Source organism: Urocitellus parryii, assembly GCF_045843805.1.
Source record: "Urocitellus parryii isolate mUroPar1 chromosome 10 unlocalized genomic scaffold, mUroPar1.hap1 SUPER_10_unloc_1, whole genome shotgun sequence".
Classification (NCBI taxonomy): domain Eukaryota; kingdom Metazoa; phylum Chordata; class Mammalia; order Rodentia; family Sciuridae; genus Urocitellus; species Urocitellus parryii.
In genome coordinates this window covers 480281-501263 of record NW_027551754.1, presented here as the reverse complement: position 1 = coordinate 501263, position 20983 = coordinate 480281, and the positions used below count along the sequence as shown (strand labels likewise).

At 34.9% G+C, this 20983-nt stretch overlaps 1 pseudogene; it reads left to right on the top strand.

Annotated features, from left to right (window-relative positions):
* The window catches only part of LOC113177662 (uncharacterized), a 147047-nt pseudogene that overhangs the window by 8815 nt on the left and 117249 nt on the right, over positions 1-20983 (top strand).

Genomic DNA, 20983 nt, shown 5'->3' with positions numbered 1-20983 from the left:
TTAAAAAATATTTATTTATTTATGTATCTTTAGTTTTAGGTGGATACATTAGTTTGTTTTTATGTGGTGCCATGGATCAAACCCAGTGCTTCATGCATGCTAGGTGAGCAGTCTACCACTGAGCCACCACCAAAGGCCCTAGAGTATTTTTAAAAATGATAAGTCTGCAGGGCTGGACATTATAAAACAGAAGAAAGGGGCTGAGTAAAAGTAGACAGAACTAATTGTGAGAACCTAGGCTTTCCTGAGGTCACCTTTGTAATCTGTTAACCCTACTCTAAATTTGATGAAGCTCAATATACTGCCACCTCTGTCCCAAAGAATGGTGTTGACAGTCAGAATTCTACTTTTTGTCCTGTTTCAGATTGGTGACCTCTGCCTGGCCTGAAAGTAACTCTGTATTTTCTTGCCTGTACCCCTTCAGAGTGGATGTTAAAGACAGGATTAGGACATGAGAATTTTGACTCATGTAAATAATTCATATTTGGGAGGAGCTATTGTCCAAGGAGTTTTCAGTTTCTCTTAACTTACCAGGTGGCACCCACTTTTTTAAGTGCATTTTCCAAATGTGTTTTAGCATGATTTTCCTAAATGTCATCTTTTCTCAGCTAATTCACTATATTATGAAGTATGGTTCCCTGGAACATATCAAAAGCACATAGTTATAATTCATCTTTTCCTCTTAATTTTGGATAAAATTTTTAAAAGTGAGTGAGTGTGTGTTCATGTGTGTGGTTGAACTTTCACATGAGAGGAACATGTGGTAATAACATGAAACTCTGTCGAGACCCCCAGCCGGCAAAGGAGGACACGACTCAGGATTCTTCTTTCAGCAGTTTATTCAGGCCTTGATTCATGTAACATTTGCTAGCTCCCGCACCCCACACACCCAGGCACAGCCTAATAAAGCTCCCCGCATCCCAATCCCAAGCTGCCACGTGGACCTTTCTCATAGGGTGATAAGGGATTGCCCGCCAACTCCCCATATCAGGAGTTGTTTATCACAGGCTACAGTGGAAGCCGGCCACGGTCTATAAGTACGGCTCGCCACAAAACTCTTTAAAAAGTATTTGTACCTAATGCTATATGTGAATATGCATGTTCATAATCAGCATTTTAGTAGGCTGAAGCAAGAGGATCATATATTGAGATTGATAATAAAATGGTGAGGGGGCTGTTGCTCAGTGTGTAGACACTGCTGAGTTTAATCTTTAGTATTAAAATTAAAAACATCTTTGAATCTTTTGTTTATTTGTATTTCATAAGCATAGATAACAAGTTTAGGGCCCCCTAAAAATACTTTGGAGTGTGATGTCTCTTCAGTATCTGCCATGTCTTTGAGTGGCCATGGTGTAAAAATTACATGAAGCTAACTGAAAGTGCCCACAGATCCCATGTTTGTTGAATTACTTAGAGAATACCAGCCTGTGTGTAATCATTTCTTCCTACAGAGCAGCTTGTGGTCAGGGAATAGAGCACCTTGTTGGACTAGCTGGATACCCTAGACACTCTAGAGATTACAGAAATATCCTTTATAGGTTTCATGTAAACAGTTCAAATATTGGAATATTAATATTATTTTCTCAAATATTAGGTTCAGCTCCCCAGAAACACATTGCTGCTCAGATCCATGCTTTTGTAACTGAAAAGAAAGGCAAATATAATTTTTGTCTTTCCTTTTCTTACTCATCTGGGGAAGATTGATTATAAGGTGCCCGAATTTGAAAGGAGAATAAGCTATAGCAAGGATTTAGAAAAAAAAAATACTAGTGTGTTTGTGCAGACGTCTTCAAAGAAAAACTCACTGTATGCTAATTGGAAGACATAATGTAGTGCTTCAAGTTTGGGATGGTAACTAAATATTTAAGTAAATAGGACGGTGGATTGAGCATGTCTCACTTAGTCTAACATTTCTATTACCTATAAAATGTAATTCATCATTAATACTTGAAAGATTAAAACAAAAGTTTTCAAAGACAAAAGATAAAGGCAAATTTTTTTAAACAATTATTTTTTGAGAGAGAGAGAGAGAGAGAGAGAGAGAGAGAGAGAGAGAGAGAGAATTTTATTTATTTATTTAGTTTTTTCGGCGGACACAACATCTTTGTATGTGGTGCTGAGAATCGAACCCGGGCCGCACGCATACCATGTGAGCGAGCTACCGCTTGAGCCACATCTCCAGCCCGATAAAGGCAAATTTTAAGTAAAATTATACTTAAACTAAGGTAATTTTTTGAGCCTGTAAAAGAACATCATTGAAGGTTAAGTAAGATCTTAGTTGTATCTGTGGCTATAATTTTCATTGCTGTGGAGCAATGTCTAAAATGTCAGATTGGAAAAATTTAGAGATAAGTGATAAGCAGCTTTTTAAAAAATATACATTTCAAAACTTCAAATTCATCAAACATAAGATATGGATGCATCCCAAATCTTAAGCTATCAAAGGTTTCTTTTTAGAAGAAATAGCAAATAAATAAGGTGAATGGAAAATGGATCAAAGGAGGTTAGAACATTCATATCTTTCTGGGCATATTATGACATGCCAATAATCACAACAACCTGTAGGTTGAGGAAGAGATATCAAAGTTGAAGCTTAGTGTAGCAACTTAGTGAGGCACTGTCTCAAAAAAATTAAAAGGACTAGAATATATTTTAGTTGTAGTATGCCCCAGTACCAAAAAAAAATGAATCAAAATTCAAAATAAAGGATTCTTTACCCATAAGCCAATGAATACTTAGGAGTTTTAAAAAAATGTGTGTAAGTTGGTTTGGGCTGACATGAGATGACCCTATATTCTAAGGGTTTCAAATAAAGGAGAGACTTAAGCTTCACTTTTTTAACAAATATTTTGTTTTTACCCCTGAATGTAAAAGGGCTCAATTAAATATTTTTTATGGAAAACAATGGGAATATTCAGAAGGAGTATCTGAACCAGCATATTTAAAATAGTGAGAATCTTCTAAATCATATTGGGCAAGGGGCTCTTCTGTAGCAGAGAATAAAAATTGGAGGTACTATTTTCAACCAGTTATTTCCTAAAATGGCCTATATAGTGTCCCATTTTTCTCTGACAATTTTTATGTTCTATGTAAAGTTTTCAATTGTCATCTTCTAGATTTATATAATTTATAAGATGCCAAGTACCTAAGTGTTTTGTAATAGTTTGATAGTTAAAATTTTTTATTCTATTGTTTTAGAAGTGAGTTGTAATGTTGTGGTCTGCAGAAGTAAAAGTAATTTTTTAAATACAATATAGATTTATGGTATGTTTAAACAATGAGAAGATATACAAATTTGGAGATAACCATTCAAATAAATATGTGGACTGTTGAAAGTTTTCTTGTGTTTTTAGTGATCTCTTATGTCTTCTATGCACTAAGGTGACCACTGTCAAATGAAAATAGTTGTTACTTTTAATTTTTCTATGCATGTCTCAAATATCATTTCATTGTTTGGTTGCACTTCTTATTAATATTCAATAACTAATTGCAACTATTATTTATCCTTTGGAATTATGTTGGATTTTTTCCACTTTTTTGCTTCAATGTTTTGTTTCACATATGCTGCTCCCTGGGTTTTATTATACCAAATTTATCCATTAATTTTACTGCTTATCATGAATTATTGAAGCTGGGGATATAGCTCAGTTGTTAGAGTGCTTGCTTTTTATGCATAAGGCCCTCAGCACCACAAAAAAGTATCTTATTGAATGGTTGATCTCACTACCATATGTGAAAGCCACCTCTTTTAACTCTCATACATTTTTTATGAAATTAAATACTAGATCATTAATCATGGTTTATGTGATATGTATTTGTTCATTTTTATTTCAGGAGCCACTGACATTAAGAGATTTGGTCATTGATTTTTCTGAAGACAAATGAAATTTCCTGGACCCTTATCAGCAGACTTTATATGAAGATGTGATGTTGGAGATCTGTAGAAAACTACTCTTTATTGGTGAGCTTAAATTTCATTCAGAACTTCTTATTCAAAACCAGTATTTAATTTTTTAACTTTATAGAGTATCTTATTGCAGGTTCTATTCTCCATGAAAAAGTTTTAGTTTCTTGTTTTTAGGACAAAGATTGGGCATTTGTTTATGTAGAAAAGGAAATTTTAAAGACTTTTCTTTATGTTTAACTTATCTTTTCTATGTAGTGCTCACAATGTAGAGAATAAAAATGGTTTCAAAGTACTTTAGTGTTTTTGTCTGAAAAAAATGATTGGAAAAATAATTGTGTAGAATCTTATAGGGTGTTTTCTCTTCATTTTTCTTCTACTGAGGACAAAATTAAAAAGACTTCTGTAGTTACCAAGAATATAACAAAATGTGACATATTCCATTTTCCATCAAAAACGTCTTTCTGTCTGTAAGTTATCCTTGGTCACCTTTGTATCCCCCCAAAAAATACCCTTGGGATTTGAAAAGAAAACTGACAGTAGACATATATCAAAGTGGGTAGAAATCAAGGAAGCAAAGAATACAGAGAAGTGGTTCAAATGTCAAAGAGTAATTCACATTTTAAAATGTTAATTGATAAGCTAAAATCTGACACAATTAATTTTTTGAAGTCTAGGTTTGTTTCTGTTGCAATAATTAAAGAGCATTTAATGCTCTGTGTTTACCATGCATATCAATTATTTAAGCTCCTTCTTGTTCTCCAGTGGTCTCCCTACATTCAAATTAAAAAAGCATTTTAGGAAAATTAGAAAAAAAAAGACACAGAGACAAGAGGTATGAAAGGTGTCATAATGGTAAAGAGGCCAAGCTGCCAAGCTTTATTCATATGAATAGGTTAATTTAGGTCATTGTCGTCACTATTACATATTATTCATTTTATTACTAAGCAGGTTAGAAACTTAGCAACATTATGCACCTTATTCCTCAGTTATATACTAAATTGCAATGTGCAATGTTAGGAGTTTTGTGTAGCTCTCAAGAAAGTCCATTTTGTAAACTTACTGTTATGTGGATAGGTGTAGGCTCAGTGAGACATTGTGCTTATCTAAAAGAGAGTTCCTGTATTCTCAGAAGCTGTGTGCCAGAGATCATGTTTGAGGCTGATAACACTCTAGTGCAGAGCCTTTTCAAGCAGGGAATTGCCATAGCAGCTTGATATTGCATGTGTATTTTATTATTTTACTAGTTCCTAGGGAAATTGCAGGGCATTCTAAGGGTTGGAAGAAGAGTGCCTGTTACCCATGGGAGTTTGCTCACCAGAGGAATGCTTCTCTGTATATTTCCACAGTCAGAATCACTACAAAGTATTTCACAATGCCTGTGAGGATATTCATAACCTGACATTTATTGGTATTTTGGGGCTCCCTAGAAAATTTGCTCATTTCTAGTATTTTTAGGTAAAACCATTGTAATACATTAATATTATAGGAGAGTTTCTTTAATATAATTTAAATATTTATCCATTCAAAATTTTCTCATCAGAGCTTTATATGAATGCTTATACTGGATATTCTGTGAAAATTATCTTCCACATAATGAATAGCAGTATTTCACAATACCTGCTCCTAGTGGTTATGTAAGTATAGCTGATCAATGTAGTTTAAAGAAGAATTTTCAGGTCTGGGGCTGTAATTTAGTGGCAGAGGGCTTTCCTCACACATGTGAGGTACTGTCTTTGATCCTTAGAACTACATAAAAATAGTTAGATATAATAAATGCATTCTGTCCACCTATAACTACAAAAAAGTATAAAGAAATATTTCTATTGTAATACAATTATCCATAATCTTGTGGGTTACATATCTCTAATTTTTGTAGGTTTTTTTTTTTTTTAGTTTCACTTTTTAGAGAGCTTCAGTGTTATTCCCTAGGTTTTCTCACATCAGTAATATTGTTTTTATTTCTATATCTATATGTTATAATTGAATAAAATTTATCATGATTTGTCACATTAGGAAAACATTAGTTGAAGTTAAAGTGCACATGAACCATGTGCCAGTTTTCAATCAAGTTTTCTATGATTTTACTTACATGTATAAATATAACCCCATTATATGACTTTTTATATATTACCTTGATTGTTTATACTCAGTTCTTGTGCTTAATCATGCAATGTACCTAAGTTTTGCTATATAAATATATATACTGCAGATTGAACTTGGAGGTTCTTATAATATTGAGCTTCATCATCACCGCCTCTTGACTTTTAGTTTAAAATAGATTCTTGCTAAGTGGCTAAAGTTGAAATTCTGTTTCTATGCCTCAACCTTTTTTCCAAGTAGCTAGAATTAATGACATATTTATTATTTCTCTATATATGAATCTTTTCTTTTGTCTAGAAGTAAGACTTTAGCATTTTAAAGGTACCATAAAGATGTTTACAATTCTGTTTATCTGTTATGTATTTGTCAAATTTTTAATTGTGATCAAAACTGTATAACTTTCCTGAACTTTCTCTTTTATATATTTTGAATTTACTGATCAGCAGTGTTCATTTAAATTGTTTTGTAAGTTTTTTTCTAGAAAGTAAGTATCACATAACAAGTAAGTTCATTTTTCCTCCGAACAAGTGCTCCTTTGTCGCACCTTTGCATCCCTGATGCCATTCCTTTTGGTCTCTATATTTGTCCACAGCAGATATCTCTCATAAGTAGAATTACCTGGTATGTGGTTTTTGTGAATTTTATTTCACTTAATATTCTATCTTAAAAGTTGATCATTGTAGATATTATATAATTTCTTATCTTTGTGAAGTTTTAAAACTTTTAATAGTTCATTCCAAATTTCCTTCATGTAGTCATGTGAAATGTAATTTGATTGGCTTGTCACATTGGTCTCTCTTGAGTGTTTTTTTAATGAGAATAGATCTGTAAATATATTTTGATTTGACCATCAAGTTGAGGGCTAATTGATGTACTTTCAGTTTTATTACTCATGGATTCCTCATTTAACCTCGAGTTAACATAAATCTTTTGAATATTGTAACTTTTATTATTTTTATATAAGAAGCATTCTTTAAAAAAAAAACTTTTAATATGTGTAGTTATGTATACACCCAGGATATTCCATAGAATTGTTCAAATAACTTATTTTGTACATGCAAAAATAATATTAATTTTTTTGATTGGTATTACATGGAGTTCATAGATTACTTTGGGTGCTATCGGCTTTTTTTTCTGTAGCAGATGTGTTTAACCACTGAGGCATATATATACAACCCTTTATTGGGAAGGGTACTGGGGATTGACCTCAGGGACACTTGCTCACTGAGCTACATCGCAAACCCTATTTTGTATTTTATTTAGAAACATGGTCTCTTTCAGTTGCTTCACATCTTGCTTTTGATGAGGCTGGATTTGAAATCACAATCCTGCTGTCTCAGACTCCCAAGCTGCTTGAATTACAAGTGTGTGTTATCATGCCTGGCTGGCAGCTGTTTTTATATTTCATTTTGTTACAATGTCCAGATACATTGCTTAAGGCCTTGCTTAATTGCTGAATTTGGCTTTAAACTCATATTCATAAATTTTAAATAACTTTTGCTTTTGATTTCCAACATATATTATGTTATGTTATAATGCAAATTCAATATTATAATATCTGTTAACATTTGTTTTGTACTTTCAACCTGATCTCTTTGGAATAATATTCCATAGACTATAGAGATTATTGCCTCTCTAAACCCAAATGGTTTTTAATGTTTTTGAAGGTTTTTTATTCCCTGGGTAATAATGCAATGCACTTTTTTTTTATTCTTTGAATTAATTGAGTATGGATGTCTCCTATTATTACTTTGTTGCTTTCAATGATGTTGAATTTTGTCTGTGTTTTCTTTCTTATATGAAAAACATTATTTGAGTTACAAATATATTAACTATGATTGTATTCCAGGGATTTGCCATATTTATTTTTATATAATATTCTACTTTGTCTCTTACTTATAAATATTATCAGCAATTTCAAATGTAATATTTGAGATTATTGTTTATCATTTTATTTTTAGTCCTTTTGTGACCTTATGTCCTAAGAGAATCTTTTGTAGATTTACATCTGACATAGTTAACATATTTTTAGGTTTAATCTTATTAGTCATATTGTATTTTGATTAGTTTCTTTTCAAAATAGCTTATTGATACTTAAATTACTGATGAGGAAAAAGTTACTTTTATAGTTTTTAAGTTTTGTTTATTTCTTATAATTTTTTCTACTATTAAAATCTGTCTTAATTTGTAGTGCATAGATTTTTATGGTGACATTTTACTTTTTTCCTCTTTCTTTTTTATCTTTGATGTTTATTTAAGTGTTTAAAAACAGTAGAAAAAATTGGAAATAACATTCTTATATTCTTAAATGAATATTCAACAAGTGTAACTCCACATAATTTACCACCAAAAGAATAGGTTGTTATAATTTATGAATGTATAATATGTGAAGATACATTCTACTATCATGTATAACTAAAGAAGACATAATGAAAAAAATAAAGTACTTAGTTTGCACTACATTTTAATCTGAATTAACTTTGGTTCCTTTTTTTTTTTTTTTTTTTTTTTTTTAGTTGAAATATTGCTGTTTTATTTTTTTATTTTTTTTTTTTATATTTATTTATTTTTTTATTTTTTTTTTAATTGGTCGTTCATAACATTACATAGTTCTTAATACATCATATTACACGGTTTGATTCAAGTGGATTATGAACTCCCGCTTTTACCCCGTATACAAATTGCTGTATCACATCAGTTACCCTTCCATTGATTGACATATTGCCTTTCTAGTGTCTGATGTATTCTGCTGTCTGTCCTATTGTCTACTGTTGACTGACTGTTCAACCTGTGCCAGTCACTTTTTGTTTAGTTAAAACTTTTAAGTACATTATTATAATTGTAAAAGTTTTACTACTCAGTATTTTGTGTAAAACCACTTTAAAGACACAGTATTTTCAAATCCAAAAACATGTATCAAACTACATATATATTCAATGTTTACAGGCTGTATCTTTAAAAAACTTTCAGGAAAATAAAGATTCAAAAAATTTACTCAGCTTTAGAAATAAAATCATAATAGAGATGGGCATTTTAGTGAAAAAAATCTAAACAGTAATAAAATGCTTATTAATGAGTTATGTTTTTACTTCTAATAATCTCTATGTGATTGCACATTAGATGAAAGTCTACAGATCACTAATACAAAATTGCAATATTCTAATCTGTTTGCTTTATGAAGTAATAAAGAGTTTATTTCCTACACAGTATAGACAAATTGTCTCATTATCTAAACACACGTATATATTTTTACTTAGGACAAGAAAAATATTCAGATTAGAGAGAAATGAAAATGCTGCAATAAGTCTCACTAGGACATTTGTGTTGAAAGGAACTATTGAGTAATTAAATATGTTTAAGATGAATATTTGGTAGGCATTGCTTTTTAAATGCAATTATAATTAAGGAAAAAAAGAAGAGAAGCAGCTAGGTCCTTCTAAAATACATCAAATAAGCATACAGCTCATCTATCATGTACAGCAACTGAAACAAAGAAAAGACTCAGGAACTTCTAGCACAGTCTCTGAGAAAACCCAAAGCCCAAATGGCTTTTAGGTATGCATTAAAGGTATGCATTAAACCCCAAAAGCAGACATGAGGGTCTTATGAGAACAGTGGAAATCATCTGACTCACTTCTGGGCTCATTCTGAGAGGTAATAAACATGCCTTGGGCATAAGCAGTAGGGAGGGTGTGGGACTAATGAAGAATAAAGAAGAACAAAAGCTTGTAATTGTAAAACTCTTGAGAGAAGTAAAGCAGCCACATTGGTGACAGAAGACCACCTTTGAATAGGGCATGGCTTACTATAAAACTTCTCTGTAGGGAACAGAGATCTATAATATCTTTGTCATTCCATGATTCTGTCTACTGTTTCAGAAGCCCATTTTTGTAGACCCTTCTCCCTGAAACTTGATGGTTTCAGTCAAGGGTGCTTGTAAATATTCATTTATAATTCTATTTCAACTTGAAGCAGACTTTATGTAGTTACCAACCTATTTATGGCTTATAATCACTCCTTGTCATGGGACATCAAGCATCCTACATAAGTAATTTTCTTCTTTCAAGGTGATGAGCCACCTGACAAAAATGAATATCTGAAATAATTAGTAAAGGAATATGAGACAGGGCCAGAACGTGTGTTGAAAGGGTAAATAAACTTATATATTCTCTAGACCATATAGGATCTGAAAAACAATGACTAGATAATTTTTCCCATTTAAGGGAGTGTACATCAAAGGTAGGAATAAAATTTCAACAGAAAGAGTCTTTTTTTTTTTTCAGAGAGGCTGATTGTCATTCTGGCAAGTCTCACCCATCTCTATGATGCAATGTGGCCCCAATGGATGATACCATCTCCATCTCCAATGCATGCTGAATTTAGACAAAACTAGGTAATATATAACATGAACTGGATAGTCTTAAAATAGCTGGATTTTAACTGTTAGTTACCAGTTACCAGACATTCTTTGTCTAATGGCTTCCATGCTTTTTTTTTTAAATTATGCATAGTTCATAGATGTCTTTGTGCAGCTGCATCTGACATGCACTGCTTCATCTTTCATAGCAAAAGGGATTTTGACCACACTCCAAGTTAATATTCCAGAAGATCTATACATTTGGTGGGTTTGGGTTGAATGGGGTTTGTTCTAATTTATAGCAGGAAAAACTTTCCAAGTGTGAGACCCAGAGACTTCCTAGATCCTATACATGTCTCCAGTAAACTTAATCCTATTGCCATTAGATTTTCTGAGGCTCTAGCACTACTCATCTGTGCATCTCAAGGAATATGTTTTCAACAAATTAAAAGCGTCCCCTTACTGATTTCAGTGAGCTAGTTACATAGAGAGAATTTTAGCAAAACCCACAGTGATAGATATTTTAGTGTAAAGTTGAGCATGCCATTTCAGATACAGCTTGCTCTTTGGCTTAATGAAGAAGGTCTGACACGTCATGGCCATGATTTTGTCCTAGTGCCTAAAGAATCCCCTGCAAATTAAAAGCAGATAATAGTGTGTTGGAGGCAAGGTGGCACTGTAGGGATGTGGGGTATTGGATGAGCTGGAGAGAGACAACAACACATATGGCAGTCATATTTGAGGACCCATGAATGCTTTTAAATACATCAGCACTGCACTTTGAGATTATACTCTTCCTCTAAAAAAAAATGGAAAATTTGCTATGGAGTCTATTTCATGCTTCAGTTATCACTGAAATAATTTGAAGTGCACCATTGAGTAAACATCCACAAATATTTCTGTAATCAAGATGTTAAAAAAATGAAGAAGAATTTTCTGAGTTTTAGTAGTCTGATTGTTACTTTAAAATAATGATGCAACGAACAGTTTATCCTTGTGGCAATGCATAGAATTATAATGAATATGGGAATATTTATACTTAAGTATTATTGGTTAATGTAAAGGTTGATGTGGATACTCAGAGAGACCTCTATATTTATGATAAATCTTTCAGGACCTGAAGACAGGTCTTCCTACCCTAGATAATTATCAGTATATTTGTTTTGGTGTAAAACAATACGAAATCTGTGAAACTCATTAAAATTTACTTCTTTTTTAATCCTAGGAAAACACCCATGTGATCATTTAAAAGAGCTTTACAATGATAAAAGTGAAAAAATTCTTAATCCATGCCCAAAATTTATTTAGCATAACATAATCAAACAAATTACAGATATAAGATGTATGAAAGCATTTTTAATAAAACTGCAAGAATTACTGAATTCCAGAGAATTAATATTGGAGAGAAACCCTACAAGTTAAAAAATATGTAAAAGCATTTAAAGATTCTTTAATTGTTTATCAGAGCATTGATAAATTCTCTGTAAGTAAAAAATCTGGAAAATATTTTTCTCAAACTCCATTCATTTCTAAAAACCATAGGCTTTACAGTGGAGATAAACCTTACAAATGTAAGAAATGTGAAAGTATTTTTAAGTGTTGTTCAAACCTTTTTAAAAACTACAGTAATCATACTGAAGAGAAAAACTGGAAATGTAAAGAATGTGACAAAGCTTTTAATCAAAAACAAATCCTTACTCAACACCAGAGAATTCATGCTGGAAAAAAGCCATACAAATGTAAAGAGTGTGGCAAATCTTTTAATCAAAAATCACACCTTACTCACACCAGAGAATTCATGTTGGAGAAAAGCCTTACAAATGTAAAGAATGTGGCAAAGCTTTTAATAAAAAAAAAAGCCTTATTCAACACCAGAAAATTCATACTGGAGAAAAGTCATACAAATGCAAAGAATGTGGCAAAGTTTTTAATCAAAAGTCACAACTTACTAAACACCAGAGAATTCATACTGGAGAACAGCCATACAAATGTAAAGAATGTGGAAAAGATTTTAACCCAAAACCAAATCTTACTAAACACCAGAGAATTCATACTGGAGAAAAGCCATACAAATGTAAAGAATGTGGCAAAGCTTTTAATCAAAAAAAAAAAAAAAAAAAAAAAGCCTTACTTGACACCAGAAAATTCATACTGGAGAAAAGTCATACAAATGCAAAGAATGTGGAAAAGCTTTTAATCAAAAGTCACATTTTACTCAAAACCAGAGAATTCATACTGGAGAAAAGCCATACAAATACAAAAATGTGACAAAGCTTTTAATCAAAAGTCACACCTTACTCAACACCAGAGAATTCATACTGGAAAAAATCCATACAAATATAAAGAATGTGGAAAAGCTTTTAATCAAAAACAAACCTTACTAATCACCAGAGAATTCATCCTGGATAAAAGCCATACAAATGTAAAGAATGTGGCAAAACTTTCAATCAAAAAACAAGCCTTACTCACCACCAGAGATTTCATACTGGAGAAAAGTCATACAAATGCAAAAAATGTGGCAAATCTTTTAATCAAAAGTCACATTTTACTCAAAACCAGAGAATTCATACTGGAGAAAAGCCATACAAATGAAAAGAATGTGGCAAAGGTTTTAATAAAAAATCACACCTTACTCAACACCAGAGAATTCAAAGTGGAGAAAAGCCATACAAATGTAAAGAATGTGGCAAAGCTTTTAGTCAAATATCATGCCTTACTCAACACCAGAGAATTCATACTGGGGAGAAACCATACAAATATCAATTATGTGGCAAAGCTTCTAATTGAATATCACTCCTTAGTCAATACCAGAGACTTCATATGAAAGAAAAGCCATAAAAATGCAAAGAATGTGGGAAAGTTTTAATTTTAATTTTAAACAAGGATTATACCTTAATCAACACCAGAGAATTAATACTGTGGAAAAGCCATACAAGTGTAAAGAATATAGCAAAGCTCTTTATAAAAGATCATACATTTCTCAACATGAAATAATTCATACGGGGGAGAAACCATACAAATGCAAAGAATGTGGCAAAGCTATTCTATTAGAGAAAGTCTCATTGTTCACCAAATATTTGTACTGGATAAGAGTCATGTAAATGTAAAGAATGTGGCAAAGTTTTAAGTATGCTTCAAGTGTTAACAAGAAACAGATCATTAATACTTTAGTCAATTCTCACAAATCTATAAACTGTAAATTTCATTAGTTGTGAGATTATACCTCATTGGTCACCAGAATCTTCAAATTGGAAAGAAAAATTACAGTTGCCCTGAGATAGCTTTGTAGTGCTGATTCCATGAAAACCCAAGTCCTGCCCAACTGGCCATAACCCAGGAGCCCATGGAAGTGGGCAGGGAGCACGATTGGAAGCTGGACCCTCTTCCCTCCTTGGACCTCTACAGGTTCACTTGCCCCTTCCTCAACCCCTCTGTATTGATTGAATTAAAATCATCTTTTTTTTTCAAAAGATATCTTTTTACATAAAGGCCACTTTTGTACAAAACCAACACATGAATGAAACTTTCTTATGCCCGAAGTCTATGATCACGTCACAGTTTTTTTCTATAACCTCAGATGGACAACATGGTTCTTTGTCAATGTCTTATTTATTCATTTTATTTTATTTTTGGTGGGATACAAGGGATAAAATTCAGGGGCACTCAACCACTAAGCCACATCCCAGCCCTATTATGTATTTCTTTAAACAGATAATTTCACTGAGTTGCTTAGGGCCTCACTTTTGCTAAGGCTGGTTTTGAACTTGCAATTCTCCAGCCTCAGCCTCCTGAGCTGCTTGGAAGATGGAAATGCACCCACTGCTGCAACAAAAGGTCAATTTCTTTTGCTCTGAGGTTAGACAAAATTTTTTACTCAAGATTTGGTGCCCATAAAAAGCATTCAAAAGATGTTTTTGTCATTCTTGAGGTACCATATTCGTGCTTTCAAAATGTTCTGCATGATACAACTTAGCTTTCTACATCAAATGCAGAGTTCACAAGTTTGAAACCAGGTGGCTGAGAAATAAAGATATTGAACTGTGAAATGCAAAACATCCTGTTGTTAAATCTACACATGTAGTGGGTGTGGATGCTCACATTGAATAGATAGCTGGAGGCCTATCCATAACTCCTGAGGCCCCAGAGATACCATTCATGACTTTAAGCCCCTGAGCTCCAAAGAGCTTTCACAAATGAAAATGAAACACACTACCCTTCTCCCATCCCTAAACATACTATAGCATTAACTAGACAGACCAGGTGAAGCACTACGTGTCTTTGTACCAATGTGTGGCTCTGCTAGCATATATGTGACATCTGTTTTAGAGAACACTGAGCCAGTACCTGATGAAACATAGTTGCCCTTTTTACTCTTAAAAGAAAAAACATAGCCCTGCATATTTTCAAATAAATAATTTTGTTACATTTGAAAAAAAAAACAATAAGAATGGTTGAAAAATGATGTCAGTTAAAAGCATTTGAACTGAAGAGTCCATCCTGCCAGTGACTCTTACAAAGATACAGTTGCATAACCCAGGAAAAGGCAGGTGTGTCTTAAGCCACACAGTGAAAGCTCAAAAAGTTACATCTTTCCCTGGACCCATCCTGGCTCACACTTCAAGGTGATTCTTTCCAAGAAATGATGGTCTCCACACTTAATAAAGTATGAGAAAATCTCTTCCACTCCAGTACTTCTGGTTCTGTCAGGATTCTGTAAGACTCAGTCTTCAGCTGGGCACAGTGATACACATTTGTTATGCAAGCAGCAAGGGAGGCTGAGGATGAAGGATCAAAGGTTCAAAACATGATTCAGCAATTTCACAAGAATCTAAGCAACTTAGGAAGATCTTAACTCCAAATAAAAAAACTTGGTTCAATGGTAATGACCACCTTGGTTTAATCCCAAGTTAAAAAAAAAAAAAAAGACAAAGAAACTCAGGTTTTGTGGTAGATAGACCCAGTTTTTGCTGTAAATCTGAAAATTTCATCATTTAAAAAGCCTTTTTTTTAAGAAAATGATAATAGCTATAGTTATTGAGTGATCACCATAGTGCTATAAAGCACAGATACCTCCACTGATTTGCTTTCAAAGAAATATCTCCATGATAATCCCACAATATTAAGATGGTGCTTCTGTTGATGGGGATTTTATTTGGTAGCCTCTGGTCAATTACCCTCACTACAGGTATGCCTCTACAAGTCCCATCAACTCAGACTCTGAGCAGTAGCAGACCCTGAACAGACCCCAAGTAGGCACAGAGACATCCATGCAAACTCCACTGACGGTGTGGACTTAGCTTTGTGCCTGATTGCTCAGTAGTTCTCAACCATGTCATTTATCACACCCAGTGTACATTGGGCCTTCTAGAGGCATTTCTGATTTTCAAGGTAGGAAATAGGATTACTAAATATCATCATGATGGGAAAGCCCCTTACCAAAAATAAGCTTTTGGCCTCTGAGCTTATTCATGCTGAGGCTCAGGGGTAGATCATAAATGCCACACACACACAAAAAAATCACTGGTATTTTTTAAATTATTATTTTTTTAAGTTCTTTTTTTTTATTGGTTATTCACAACATTACAAAGCTTTCTCCCTAGTGCTTTAAGCTCAGTGATTATCTCCCAGTATGTGAGGAAAAGAGGAAAGAAACAAAACAAGGAGCAGAAAAGGACACACAGCATATTATCAGAAGAAACCTAAAGCCTGCAGGAAGGAGAATTATTAACTTGGGCCTGATTGTGGTGCTATGAACTCTCTGTCAAGGTGTTCTACCATCCTTTCCAACATTTACCAGTCCCAGGTCAGTTGTCAATGTGAAGGCAGATGCCCCTGCTTGAACAAAAGGCAAGATTCTTCCTTAGGAGAAACCCCATTGAGAAAGTAGTCTTTCCACCTCTTTTATCCCAAGAATGCATAGTGAGTCATTGAGCACTTCACATGCATTCACATGTACACACACACACACACACACACACACAAAAAAAAAAAACTAATATGCAGGCCCTCAGAATCTGGAGCCTCATGCTGGAGCTGGTGGTCTGGGACATTATCTTGCCATCTACAAGAAAAACCTTTGACTTCTCATCCTGCACATTCCAGAGTGTTCTATACAGCGCTTTGCTTAAACCTTCCAAGGTGCTGTCTGAGAGAATAGAAGCTCCAGTGAAATGCAAAGCCAGGCCACTGCCCTCTTCTCTCTGCCTGAGTAGTCTGTCCTTTTCCCAAACATCCTGTGCTCACCACCGGCAGGTATCACCTGGTGACAAATTGAGGTTCAAGGGACAGAGGAGAGCCAGTTGAAAGGCATCAGAATTCTCTGCTCTTCTGGCCAAGCTTTATGCCTCACTGGAAGTTATTCTATGAAAAAAAAAAAGTCCTACTGGTCTGCAGTCACCCAGAAGGCTGCATAATGTCCATGAAACATAAAAATGATCACAAACACAAGCCCTTGCCTGAGGGAGCAGGGAGCAAGATGCTAGAAGCACCTACAATGTCACTTTCTTTTTTCTGGAAATAGAAAGTACTTGTGTTACCATGCCTTTTACTGTTGAAACTCTCTTTGTTTGACAATGGGGAATTGCTAACCATTAAGGGGGTGACTCCTTAAACTGCTTGTGTGTGTGTTGGTGGGTGTGTGTATGTTGGGGATAGAGGAAGGTACTGGGGATTTAACTCAGGAGCATTCTACAGCTTTTCTACTATACCTGAGCAAGATTCCTAGATGTGTTTTTGAATTTTACTTTGAGCCAAGGTCTCACTAAATTGCTCAGGCTGGCATTGAATTTGCAATCCACCTGTTTCAGTTCCAAGAATCACTTGGTTTATAGGCATGGGCCACTGCACCCAGTCATTATTTTCTGAAGAGAGCTAATTCTTAGAGATAGTCAGCTCTCTCTCCAAATTGTTCATGTGTCAGTCAACCAATATAATTTCCATACTACCAATATCCTTCTGATTTTGCTCCCACCATCCAAAGTTAGTCTTTGTCTGATCTAATCATAGCATGTCCAGGTACGAGAATATCAGAATACCAGGGATGGCTCATGCCCCCTAAACTCACTGAAAGTATAAAAAAAATACTAATCCTAAATCCACTTATGTTGTCTCATTTTTTCTTTCTGCAAAAATAGAAGAAAGTCTCTTTTCCATGTTCTCTATCACCTCACACACCCTCATCTCCTATACAACCCTGGAGCTTCCCTAATGGCTCTGCTCTACTGCCTATAGAAAACCGTAGCTCTCTGTGACAGTGCATTTGTCTATATGTGTCTCCCATACATGATTAAAACAAATCCAAGGCACTTTTAGACAATGCCACATATATACAGCTTATCATAAGGGGCAGGGCAACTACATCTGTAAAGTGTACCACTGGGTCTTGGTCATGGGGAAGCACCCAAGCCCCTGCTTTCCATTAGGCCCTCCCCATCTTAGTGCTGGGGAGCACAAAATGCTGCCAGTGGTGGGAGGAAAGGAGGGGCACTGCACCTGGGATGGGAAATTGTGCAAGCACTATTCCTGTTGCACACAGTCTCTTCTGCCATTGTTGCAAATGTGGGTTGAAGAAGAGGTGTCAGAGTCCAACTCCAACAGAGGGTCTCAGGAGATGAAAGGATGGTGAGGAGTCAGTGAAAGAGGGTGGAAAAACAACACAGACACAAAAGTGAAGATGCTGAATCCCAATCTTGTGAAGTTAATCATATATACTTTTCATTTTGGCAGGCTCACAGTACTTTGTGGTTAACAGGAATCATTATTCAAAGAAACAAAATATTACATAGCTACAATTAGATAAAAGGAATGTATCTTTGCTTATGCATAAGGAAGCATTTTTCCTTTCAGTTCGCGTTTTACTTGAGCTGTTTCTGCTTAGTTAACTTTTAATGATAGTAAGAAATGTCCCGGACTATTGGCCTAAACCTTGACTATTCTTTCTTGACTTACTGACTAGAATTGGTGCCACGATTATGGCAGGTGGTTAACTTGAAAACAGGGGCTATTAAATTTAATAAAACAAGAGTAAAAGCACAAACCATTGTGCACAGGAACAAGAACAAGTTGCCCAGTACTAAGCACTAATCTGCCTTCTTAACATTAATTCTTTTTCTCTAGATTTTAAATTAATTTCTCAAAAACTTCCTTGACAGGAATACAGGGAGTTTTTCATTAAACACTTTTGCAGTGATTCACTCGCAGGTCAGCATGAGAAGGAAAGAAGAAGCAGAGCAAGCAAAGCAGCAGCAGAAAAAAAGTGCTTTATTGTATACAAGCGATCTTTTTATAGCATTGTGAACAAAGAAGGCAGCCTTCCAACAGCAATAAATCAGGTCTTTTAGCTAATTAAACATAGCATACAGAAGTTTTACTTTCTAATCAGAAGTGACCCGCTTCTCATGGCTAATCTACTTTCAGCCTGGAGCATGCCGAGCTCTGCTCTTGTTAAGAACAGATAATACAATTTTTCTCATCGCCGTCCTAGCCCACTTGGCAGAACATCCCATTTGCAAGCAATTCCTCCCAAGGACAGCAGACACCTCGTTTTCAAGCATGTCCACTGTTACCTATCTATACCTTGACAGAATATCCCATTTGCAGGCAGACTCCATCAAGGACAGTAATAGTAATGCAGTCACATCTGATTCTCCACAAAACATTAACAACTTACACTCCACAGCTGAATCATTGCATTTAGAGCAAACAGATCTATTCTTTAGAAGTAGTTGCATTAATTAGGAAAGTCATGTTTTTTCCTTCATACTTAATGGTCATATAGGATGTTGCAACTATTCTTATTAACAGGAATACAAAACCAAATCAGCCCATTCCCAGAAACCTACTGTGCTCCTCCAGAGGATGGATGTCTTGCACCATCTACCTCAGTAGGGCCTTTCCTTTGCCTGAGACAGGGGAGGGGCACAGCAAAGAGGTACATTAGCAGATACTCCACAATAGTCTGGAGTAGAACTAGGCTTGAACCCAAGATTCAAATTTGAGTTATCTTCCCACCTTCTCAGTTACCTTATGAATCAACACTTTAAACCATTAAAAACGGCAGGCCATATGTTCTGCGTGTTAATAAAAACAGAGTACACTTTTTAAGAGAAGAAAATAATTCTGTTTCCACTGTTCTTTTCCAGATTGGTAATATTAGGGCCTGTGACCATATCTCTGCCACCACCAGGACTTGAGGCTGTGGGGAAATTGTCAGCCTGTCCTATATGAGGAGGAGGACCTGCAACATTCTAAATAAATTTCCTGCTACAGTACTATGGCCATTACTCCCTGTAGTCAAAGACCCAGTCTTCATATCACTTCCTGGAATCTGCAGTAAAATCTGCCTCAGCACAGGGACACTTCAGGGACTCTGATGGGAGCAACCAGGAGAAGGTCGCAACCACCTGCAGAGCGCCCTCCACTGGCAAAAACAAAACAAAACAAAAACACCCTCACCATCTAGCCATCTAGTGGTCTTATCTGGCAACCTGGGGATCTGCACATGATAATCCAGAATCTTTATTTTAAGAAAATCATGGTTCACCCAATCATGGTTACAGCATACTAACATGGCATTTAGAGATTCTTTTTAAATTTTCTTTTAAATATTTTGTTTTTAGTTTTAGGTGGACACAATTTTTTTTTTAAATTTCTATATGGTGCTGAGGATTAAACCCAGTGCCTCATGCATGCTATGAGAAACCTCTTCTACTGAGTCAAAACCCTAGCCCTCTTTAGAGCTTCTTAAACAAGATATTGGGTATTGCTTTCTTCTCTGGAAGAGAAGTAAAGGTTAAAACATTTACAGGGATTTTACAATAAATTGTGTGTGTTGTGGTTTAGGGTCTTAATGGGGACATTGCAACAGGATTCCCTGAACATCTGAGCAGTAGAATCCATGCACCAAGCTCCTTGGATCTCAGGGTCTTTCCACCAGGGCTGGAACTATACAATTTGGGATGCAGGTTATTAAGGTGTAAATTAGTGAGGTCATAATACCATTTTTTTGGAATGTGGTAAAAAAATCTTGTTTTTGAAGGAGAGACCAATTAGGGCACAGATTGTAAGCCCCAACCATGCAACTGAATGGATTATAAAATTAATATTTGTGAGCCACTCTGAGTCTCATATAGTAAGGCTGGGCTGCAACCTGAGAATTCACATTTCTATCCAGTTCTCTGGTAAAACTGATGTTTGTCTGGGGCCCAGTCTTTGAGACCCAGGATCAACCATAGTATGACTTAGGCTAAACTACTTCTTGCTAAATGATAGGGAGCAGATGTGAGTGGTGGGAGCATGAGGTTCAGAAAATAATTCTATAAAGTGGGGTCACTATGCTGATCCCCACATGCTTTCCTTTTCATGAATAAATTAACCTGAAACCCTGCCTGCCTTAAGTGGACAGGGTATGTCACATTCCTCAGTAAAGTATCTGTTATCTGCAGGAAAAAATCAGGTATAAAATAATGTCCATAAGAAAAACCCATGTTACCCTCAAGAAGGGAACTTTTGTGACTCTTTCCACATACAAGATTCTGAAACCCAGGGAGATAAAAATTTTTATTCCTATCTTTAAAATCTGCAAGAATTTATGGTAAAGAATCCAATTAGAATCAGTTGCA